Below are 10,829 nucleotides of genomic sequence, written 5' to 3'. Positions count from 1 at the left end.
GATAGGATATTGAAAGAGGAACTCCCCAGGTGGGTAGGTGCTCAATATGCTACTGGAGATCAGTGAAGAAATAACTCTAAAAAGAATGAAGGGATGGAGCCAAAGCATAAACGATACCCAGGTGTGGATGTGACTGGTGATAGAAGCAAGATCCGATGCTGTAAAGAGCAATTTTGCATAGGAACCTGGAATGTCAGGTCCATGAATCAAGGCAAATTGGAAGTGGTCAAACAAGAGATGGCAAGAGTGAACATCGACATTCTAGGAATCAGTGAACTAAAATGGACTGCAATGGGTGAATTTAACTCAGAAGACCATTATATCTACTACTGTGGCAGGAATCCCTCAAAAGAAATGGAGCCATCATGGTCAACAAAAGAGTCTGAAATGCAGTACTTGAATGCAATCTCAAAAATGACAGAATGATCTCTGTTCATTTCCAAGGCAAACCATTCAATATCACGGTAATCCAAGTCTATGCCCCAACCAGTAATGCTGAAGAAGCTGAAGTTAAACAGTTCTGTGAAGACCTACAAGACCTTTTACAACTAACACCTAAAAAAGATGTCCTTTTTGTTATAGGGGACTGGAATGCAAAAGGAGGAAGTCAAGAAACACCTGGAGTAACAGGCAAATTTAGCCTTGGAATGCGGAATGAAGCAGGGCAAAGACTAATAGAGTTTTCCCAAGAAAATGCACTGGTCATAGCAAACACCCTCTTCCAACAACGCAAGAGAAGAGTCTACACATGGCCATCACCAGATGGTCAACACCGAAATCAGATTGATTATATTCTCTGCAACCAAAGATGGAGAAGCTCTACACAGTCAACAAAAACAAGACCAGGAGCTGACTGTGGCTCAGATCATGAACTCCTTATTACCAAATTTAGACTTAAGTTGAAGAAAGTAGGGAAAACCGTTAGACCATTCAGGTATGACCTAAATCAAATCCCTTATGATTATACAGTGGAAGTGAGAAATAGATTTAAGGGCCTAGATCTGATAGATAGAGTGCCTGATGAACTATGGAATGAGGTTCGTGACATTGTGCAGGAGACAGGGATCAAGACCATCCCCGTGGAAAAGAAATGCAAAAAAGCAAAATGGCTGTCTGGGGAGGCCTTACAAATAGCTGTGAAAAGAGAAGCGAAAAGCAAAGGAGAAAAAGAAAGATATAAGCATCTGGAATGCAGAATACCAAAGAATAGCAAGAAGGGATAAGAAAGCCTTCTTCAGGGATCAATGCAAAGAAATAGAGGAAAAGAACAGAATGGGAAAGACTAGAGATCTCTTCAAGAAAATTAGAGATACCAAGGGAACATTTCATGCAAAGATGGGCTCAATAAAGGACAGAAATGGTATGGACCTAACAGAAGCAGAAGATATTAAGAAGAGGTGGCAAGAATACACAGAGAACTGTACAAAAAAGATCTTCACAACCCAGATAATCACAATGGTGTGATCACTCATCTAGAGCCAGACATCCTGGAATGTGAAGTCAAGTGGGCTTTAGAAAGCATCACTACGAACAAAGCTAGTGGAGGTGATGGCATTGCATTTGAGCTATTTCAAATCCTAAAAGATGATGCTGTGAAAGTGCTGCACTCAATATGCCAGCAAATTTGGAAAACTCAGCAGTGGCCACAGGATGGGAAAAGGTCAGTTTTCATTCCAATCCCAATGAAAGGCAATGCCAAAGAATGCTCAAACTACCGCACAACTGCACTCATCTCACATGCTAGTAAAGTAATGCTCAAAATTCTCCAAGCCAGGCTTCAGCAATACGTGCACCGTGAACTCCCTGATGTTCAAGCTGGTTTTAGAAAAGGCAGAGGAACCAGAGATCAAATTGCCAACATCTGCTGGATCATGGAAAAAGCAAGAGAGTTCCAGGAAAACATCTATTTCTGCTTTATTGACTATGCCAAAGCTTTTGACTGTGTGGATCACTACAAACTGTGGAAAATTCTGAAAGAGATGGGAATACCAGACCACTTGACCTGCCTCTTGAGAAATCTGTATGCAGGTCAGGAAGCAACAGTTAGAACTGGACATGGAACAACAGACTGGTTCCAAATAGGAAAAGGAGTATGTCAAGGCTGTATAGTGTCACTCTGCTTATTTAACTTATATGCAGAGTACATCATGAGAAACGCTGGACTGGAAGAAACACAAGCTGGAATCAAGATTGCTGGGAGAAATATCAATAACCTCAGACATGCAGATGACACCACCCTTATGGCAGAAAGTGAAGAGGAACTAAAAAGCCTCTTGATGAAAGTGAAAGAGGAGAGTGAAAAACTTGGCTTAAAGCTCAACATTCAGAAAACGATGATCATGGCATCGGGTCCCATCACTTCATGGGAAATAGATGGGGAAACAGTGGAAACAGTGCCAGACTTTATTTTTGGGGGGCTCCAAAATCACTGCAGATGGTGACTGCAGCCATGAAATTAAAAGATGCTTACTCCTTGAAAGAAAAGTTATGACCAACCTAGACAGCATATTCAAAAGCAGAGATATTACTTTGCCGACTAAGGTCCATCTAGTCAAGGCTATGGTTTTTCCAGTAGTCATGTATGGATGTGAGAGTTGGACTGTGAAGAAGGCTGAGCACTGAAGAATTGATGCTTTTGAACTGTGGTGTTGGAGAAGACTCTCGAGAGTCCCTTGGACTGCAAGGAGATCCAACCAGTCCATTCTGAAGGAGATCAACCCTGGGATTCCTTTGGAAGGAATGATGCTAAAGCTGAAGCTCCAGTACTTTGGCCACCTCATGCGAAGAGTTGACTCATTGGAAAAGACTTTGATGCTGGGAGGGATTGGGGGCAGGAGGAGAAGGGGGCAACAGAGGATGAGATGGATGGATGGCATCACGGACTCGATGGACGTGAGTCTGAGTGAACTCCGGGAGTTGGTGATGGACAGGGAGGCCTGGTGTGCTGCGATTCATGCAGTCGCAAAGAGTCAGACATGACTGAGCGACTGAACTGAACTGATACTTCGCATTCCCTTCCATAAAAGCCTTTACTCCACAGGTCAGAGAACCAATGTGAGGATTCTGATAGTACTGAGTATGTAAAAGATGGTTACTCCTTGGAAGGAAAGTTATGATCAGCCTAGATAGCATATTAAAAAGCAGAGACATTACTTTGCCAACAAAAGTCTGTCTAGTCAAGGCTATGGTTTTTCCTGTGGTCATGTATGGATGTGAGAGTTGGACTGTGAAGAAAGCTGAGTGCTGAAGAACTGATGCTTTTGAACTGTGGTCTTGTAGAAGACTCTTGAGAGTCCTTGGACTGCAAGGAGATCCAACCAGTCCATCCTAAAGGAGATCAGTCCTTGGTGTTCACTGGAAGGACTGATGTTGAAGCTGGAAGTCCAATACTTTGACCACCTGATGCGAAGAGCTGACTCATTTGAAAAGACTGTGATGCTGGGAAAGATTGAGGTCAGGAGGAGAAGGGGACGACAGAGGATGAGATGGTTGGATGGCATCACCAACTTGATGGACATGGGTTTGCGTAGACTCTGGGAGTTGGTGATGCACAGGGAGGCCTGGCATGCTGCAGTCCATGGGTTGCAAAGAGTCGGACACAACTGAGCAACTGAACTGAAATGAATTGTTCCAATTAAACATTCCATCGCTAAGGAAATAACTAACATAAGGTAGATCAGGGACCCAGCAGACCAACTATAAAATAGACCCAGAGCACACCTCTACTGATCCGACCATAAACTCCTAGTTTGGCTGGTAAAACAAACTAGTTCTCCAGGCATTAGTGGCAATTCAGAGCCAATATTTAAGTGTCCCACAAATATGATTATTTCCCTTTTCCTCTTACATAAGCACCCTACTGAATAGTCACAGGTTCCTTGGGGAAGACTAGAAGGAAGATATGTAATTTTAGCATTTGGGCTGTGAAACAGGGTCTGTCCTTAAGGAGATCTGACCTCTTTACTGCAAGGACTTTGGGTCTGTGAGTTAAACTCAAATTCAGGAACTGGTTGAGGGGCCATGGCGCTCTACTGTGATGATTTAAGTCAAACTCTTGCTCACCAAACCTAGAGCTTTTCTGCTTACACGCTGCTCACCACTTGCAATTCTAGGTACATGATAATGAATTAGCCAATATCAAAGATCGTTTTGGCTTAGACTACGCTGATTACTGTTTAGGCTTTGCTGCCAATTACAGTCACCATACTTTCACTGTTTTTGCCAAATAAGTGCTGCTGCTTTACCCCTGCCATCTATAATCTCATCATTCCCACTGAATTCAGGAAGCCCTGAAATTGCTACTGTCATTTCTGGCTTACAGAAAACTATTACCATAAATCTCTTCAAGGAGACCAGGGCTCACTTCATAAATGCATTTCTCATAGCTCTGTAGAAAGAAGGAGATATATTTAGCAGGTGGATGAGCAGGATAAAGGTGGCTCAGGGGTAAAGAATCTGCCTGCCATTGTAGGAGACCCAGGTTCAATCCCTGAGTCAGGGGTAGGTCCTCTGGAGGAGGAAATGGCAGCCCACTGCACTATTCTTGCCTGGGAAATCTCTTAAGACATAGGACCCTGGCGGGTTATAGTCTACAGGGTTGCAAAGAGTCGGTCACAACTGAGCACACACGCATAGCGTACATGAGCAGGATAAGTCAAAGTTAACATTCCAATCTCCCTAAGGCCTTGGATACCTTCTTTTATGGCAAAGTTTCTCAATCTCAACACTATGACATTTTGGACTGGATTATTCTTTGTTGTGGAGGACTGTCTGTCCAGTGCATTTGAGTAAGTTCAACAGTATCCCTGGCCTCTACCCACTAGATTCCAATCGGTACCCCGCCCCCTGCCCCCCGCCCCCCGCCGGCTTTGTGATAACCAAATTATCTCCAGACATCGCCAGATTTCCCTGGGCAACACAATGACACCAGTAAAGAAGAATCACTGCTCTACCATGGAAGTATACTAAGGAAGATCTGGTATTTCAGCTTCTTTAAGTGGAGACTACTTTTTGGTCCAAGTTTCAGTCATTATCAGACAGAGATCAAAGGACTGTTTCTCCTGGCAAAGGAGTGTCTGTAAGATACTGGGGCTCAAGGACCCATTTTCACTGAAATCTGCCCATTTGTCCCCAATCTTCAGAGTCCTACTCCTTCCAAAGCAATGCCCTAAACTTTAACACAAGAGGTTGTGAGGTTTGGAATTTAATTTGTGTTGTAATTAATCACTTACAAGATTAGCCTCTTTGTATATTTTTCAAAAATATCAATCTCATGCCTAAGGAGTTAATAGTTTCTTTTTGCAAAGTCATAAAACTTTCAGGTCCCTCACACAAACTTAAACTAGGAATTAAGAGCCATGAACCCAGGCACTTCCCTTGTGGTCCAGTGGCTAAGACTCTGAGCTTCCAATGAAGGGGGCCTGGGTTTGATACCTGGTCAGGGAATTAGATCCCACATGGTGCAACTAAGACCTGGTGTACCTTAATAAAGAAATAAAATTGCTTCTCAAAAACAAAAAAACAACCCATGAACCCATCATATAGTTTTCCCAAGGTCTCCAGCACACTTAGAAGTAACCAATTGTAGTCTACTCCTTATTTCCACTAAATGTTCTATGGCAGTAAAAACTTGATCACCCAAAGCCTTGCTTTCTATAGGCACCCGATTAAGGGTCTCTGCAAAGTTTTGCTAACGCATCCATGGGCTGCCAGCATACTCTTTGCCACTGGAGTTGGGGGAAAGGCCATTAACACCTTATATCAGATCAAGAGAACTAACCCCAGATAACCCAGAATCCTCAGAGTTATGTTCCTCTGGAAGCTTCTAATACCAAATTTTGTTTCAGTCTGTTCAATCAGATAAGCAAAACTACTAGTTGCTTTGGTTGTTGTTTAGTTGTTGTGTCCAATTCTTTTGCAATTTCATGGACTGTAGCCAGGTTTCTCTCTCCATGGGATTTCCCAGGCAAGAATACTGAAGTGGGTTGCCATTTCCTTCTAAAACTACTAGTAGTGATATACAAAAAGAGATTTATTAAAAAGACATGACCTCAAGCAATTTGGGGAGCTGGTTAAACAGTCTGTGTTAGGCTGTTGGTTATATTTCTAATCCTGGTACGCAAAGTTAACAAGGCAGCAACTGAGAAGGAAAGAGAAACTAGAATCTGCAAGGATGAACTAGAACCACAAAGACAGGTGGAAACCTGAGTCAGAGTCTTGCTGACTCTAACCTTGATGGCATGACCTTTAGGAAAAGCTGGCAGCCTCTATCATGGAGCTAATTCACACCTGGCCCACGAGCCGTGGAAGAGCTCCACAAGCAACTGAAGGATCTATAGGCCTGACTGCTGCCCAACAACAGTGAGGTGAGCCAGCAGATAAACAACACACACAAACTGTAACAGCATCTGGTGCTCTGTACCAAGCCTTCCAAGTGCAAAAAGAATCTGGTAGCTGCTGCTTCACCTTTCACCTTCAAATCTCAAGCAAAATGCCACTCATGACCAAGCTAACCCATAACTCTGCAGAGAAGGCAATTCTGGAAAACACAGGTTAGCTAAACTGATATAAAACAAAGCCCCCAAAAGATTAACATGGTTGCTAGTTGAGGAGTAACAAGATGAAGTAAGCCACTGAAGAGTTTAAACAGGGGAGTGAAACAGAATAGCAGTTGAGAAAGGTGCCTGCTGGGGGATTTCCCTGGCAGTTCAGTGGTTAAACTCCCAATGCAGGGGGCATGGGTTCAGTCCCTAGTCGGTGGGAATTAAGATCCTGCACACCACACTGCAGAGCCAAAACCAAATCTAAAAATCTTTACCAGTAATAGACTGACTATAGTACATTTACATGGTTTATAACTGCACATTCTGAGGGGCATGCTCAACACTTATTTTTTTTTAATTGGAGGCTAATTACTTTACAATATTGTGCTGGTTTTTGCCATACATTCACATGAATCAACCATGGGTATACATGTGTTCCCCATCCTGAACCTCCCTTCCACCTCCCTCCCCATCCCATCCCTTAGGGTCATCCCAGTGCACCAGCCCTGAGCACCCTGTATCATGCATCAAACCTGGACTGACGATCTGTTTCACACATGATAATATACATGTTTCAGTGCTATTCTCTCAAATCATCCCACCCTTGCCTTCTCCCACAGAGTTCAAAAGTCTGTTCTTTACATCTGCGTCTCTTTTACTGTCTTGCATATAGGGTCATCGTAACCATCTTTCTAAATTCCATATATATGGGTTAATATACTGTATTGGTGTTTTTCTTTCTGACTTACTCCATTCTGTATAATAGGCTCATTTCATCCACCTCATAACTGAGTCAAATGCATTCTTTTTAACAGCTGAGTAACATTCCATTGTGTATATGTACCACAGCTTTCTTATCCATTCATCTACTGATGGACATCTAGGTTGCTTCTATGTCCTGGCTATTATTATAAACAGCCAACACACTTATTTATATACACCTACCTACGGGAGGCAGAAACGTCACATATAATATAATCTATATATAGGTCTCACACTCAGAAGATAGATCTAACTTGCTTACCAGTGAAGCAACAGGTGTGAGCAAGGTGAGAAAAGGGTTGGGATCAGAGCTCTGGGGAACACCTACATTTAAGTAGTAGTGTGGGTGTGGAGTCAGTCGTGTCCAACTTTTTGCAACCCCGTGGACTGTAGCCCACCAGAAATTTTTGTCTGCGGAATTTTCCAGGCAAGAATATTGGGTTGGTCCAAATGGGTTGCCATTTCCTACTCCAGGGGATCTTCCTGAATTAGGGATTGAACCTGAGTCTCCTGCGTCTCCTGCATTGGAAGGCAGATTCTTTACCACTGTGCCACCTATAAAGCCTTAAGAGGTAGGCAAAAGGTTAATAACTGTGTCTAATAAGCACAGGGAAATGAGTCATATAATTCTCTTTGAACCTGGGAATGCTGTTTCCATAGATACCATGATTCAAGTTTAAACATGTTTTGGCTTGAATTTTATGCATCTTTGATAGTTACAGTACTATTTCATTAGAAAATGATGTAGACATCTGCCTCATTTAGCTCTCTGATTGGGATGAGAACAATGAACTTACTGACACTATAGACTCTGTAGTTATTAACAAGAAGTCATAAATAAAGCAGAAGGAAAATGAAGCCAAGGTTTAGTTTAGACAACCTAAGACAGCAGATGCCTTGACAACTGTTATGGAATGCAGTTTAAATCTGCTGCTCCCTATCTTGCTTTGGGTATGAACATTTGCTGACTTCCCTGGAATTCACTGAATCAGCTCTTCCTCATGCTATTTCTCCAGGCCCTCCCCCATTTCTGCAGGGCCCTAGGACCTCATCCTTGGGGAAGATGTACACCTGTCTCATCTGCCTAAACACAGCTAATTCATCCACTGAATGGTAAATTCCTAGAAGCAGGGATTACAATCCATTCACTTTCTTTTTTATCAGAATACTAAGTACAATACTGAGAACAATAATGAATAGATGTTTGCTAAGTAGAAGTGCTTATTGTTTTTAATCTCAAGATCTTGCCAAATCTTCCCACTTTCCCTTCTAATATTTTAAAATTCAAACTTTAGGGTGGCATAGTACATCATAAACTCAGATTTATAGTTATCCTAAAGGGCTCTTAAATTTTTTTTTCCCCAGTTCTGGAGTCAGCTGTATGATCCAAGCCAAAAAATAATAAGATAGAGGGTGTTCGCTTTTAATTGTTTTAGAAAAAATACAAGTGATGAAATTCAGTGTCTGTTTCCTATCAATACTCTATTGATATACAACTTTTTGCTTATAGGTGTTCTCTACTCTATAAGAATTACCAAAACATGAAGCCACATACAAGAAAAACAAGAAGTCTTCTGAAAAGTACTTACGAAAAATGAATTTTCAATATGTAGCAAATTATACTGCAGAAATTTCAGTCAGAATTCTCACAGCCTTCAATTTTTTAAGACATTGATTTCCAAATCAACTACCATAAATAGTCAACTCAAAAATACCTTTGTTGATGTCCTTTAGAACCTAGGACATAATTTTCTGACTTTAAAAATTTTTATTTTCTAGCTAGCAGCAGAAAATAATCTATATTACGCCAAATCAATCTGAAAATTAGGAGTTATATAACGGCTACAGAAAAACCATCACTATCCATATTAGACACGATGCTCTATTCATCACTTAATTCTCTCCAAACAGGGCAAGGTAATTAAGGCTTTCATAAACTCCTTTTTAGAACAGGCAAAAATCACATCAGAGGAGAATGAACGGCCACACTGTTATTTAAATTTGGTTCAGCCCAGAGGCTGCATGTGGGCGTCTACCAGATAAGCACAGTGATACACGCAGGTTAGCACACTGCCTGAGGCTCAGTGAAATTTCTTTTAAAAATTGGTTCATCACTGTGCACCTCACTCTTATACAGAAACCTGACTGATTTACCACAAACATAAATGTCTAGTATTTAAATATTTGTGTATTCATCTTTATACTTCTCGAAAGTATTTCTGGGAATACAAAGGTAAATTCCAAAAACAACAAATCCCTTTTCCCTTCAAATGGCAGTACTGTGGGAGTGGAAAGATTTAGTCCCTTTGCGCTACTGCTAATCTGGCATGACACTGCAGAAAACACAAGAAACAAAGAAGATAATAAATGTGAAGTATACCTGAGGTCTCAAGCTCCTCTGTAAGCCTAGGGTTCTAGAAAACTAGTGCCACTTTGCTGAAGTCATACCTGCTATGCATCAGATTTATTCTGACTCCAGGCCTGGGAAAGAAATGTGCTTAGTCACTCAGTTGTGTTCAACTCATTGCAACCCCATGGACTGTATAGCCTGCCAGGCACTTCTGGGAAAGAAAACCAAAGGAAAAAAAAAGTACCCACTGAGACAAAATCAAGAATGCAAGGTAAAAAACAAAAAGTGCACTAAAATGCATGTAATACGATCTGTGGTAATGATTTCCTCCTCTTTATGTTTTCTGTAGTGCAGAAATACTCTGACTGGAAGGTCAAGTCTAGTATTTGGAGAAGGGAAAGATGCAACAATATTGAAAATATATCTGTATTCTAAACATTAACTCGTTATTCTGTGTATTATATACTCTTCTCTACCGCTGCTGCTGCTAAGTCGCTTCAGTCGTGTCCGACTCTGTGTAACCCCATAGACGGCAGCCCACCACGCTCCTCCGTCCCTGGGATTCTCCAGGCAAGAACACTGGAGTGGGTTGCCATTTCCTTCTCCAATGCATGAAAGTGAAAAGTGAAAGTGAAGTCACTCAGTCATGTCCGACTCTTCGCAACCCCATGGACTGCAGCCCACCAGGCTCCTCCATCCATGGGATTTTCCAGGCAAGAGTACTGGAATGGTGTGCCATTGCCTTCTCTGCTTCTCTACTGGCTCAGGGTAATTATTTTTAAAGTTGCCATCTGCACCTACTAAGAGGCTCTTCAAGTGCCACCAACAAACAGACACGTTTCAATCAACACTGTCCTCTTTAGAAAACAGGCGAGGAAAGAATCCAACTACTCTACTACTCTATAGTAAACATTCCAGCAGTTGGCTATAATATTTTCCATGAAATCAGGAAATTTTAAGACCTCTGGCATAGAAATGTCATCCTTCATGTTGATTACACAATGAAGATACTTCTAATCAGGCTACCAGAAAGATCCCCCTCTCCCAAAACATGTTCAGCATTAAAAATAGATGAACTGAAGTGTTAACTCAGAAATGGGCTCTTCTCAAAACCCAAAAGATTCCAGAATTTTGTGATACCCTTACTCTGAAAGTACTAATGTATTTATTGCTCA

This window comes from Capra hircus, chromosome 5 (assembly GCF_001704415.2).
Source record: "Capra hircus breed San Clemente chromosome 5, ASM170441v1, whole genome shotgun sequence".
Taxonomy (NCBI): Eukaryota; Metazoa; Chordata; class Mammalia; order Artiodactyla; family Bovidae; genus Capra; species Capra hircus.
This window is presented reverse-complemented; position numbering follows the sequence as displayed.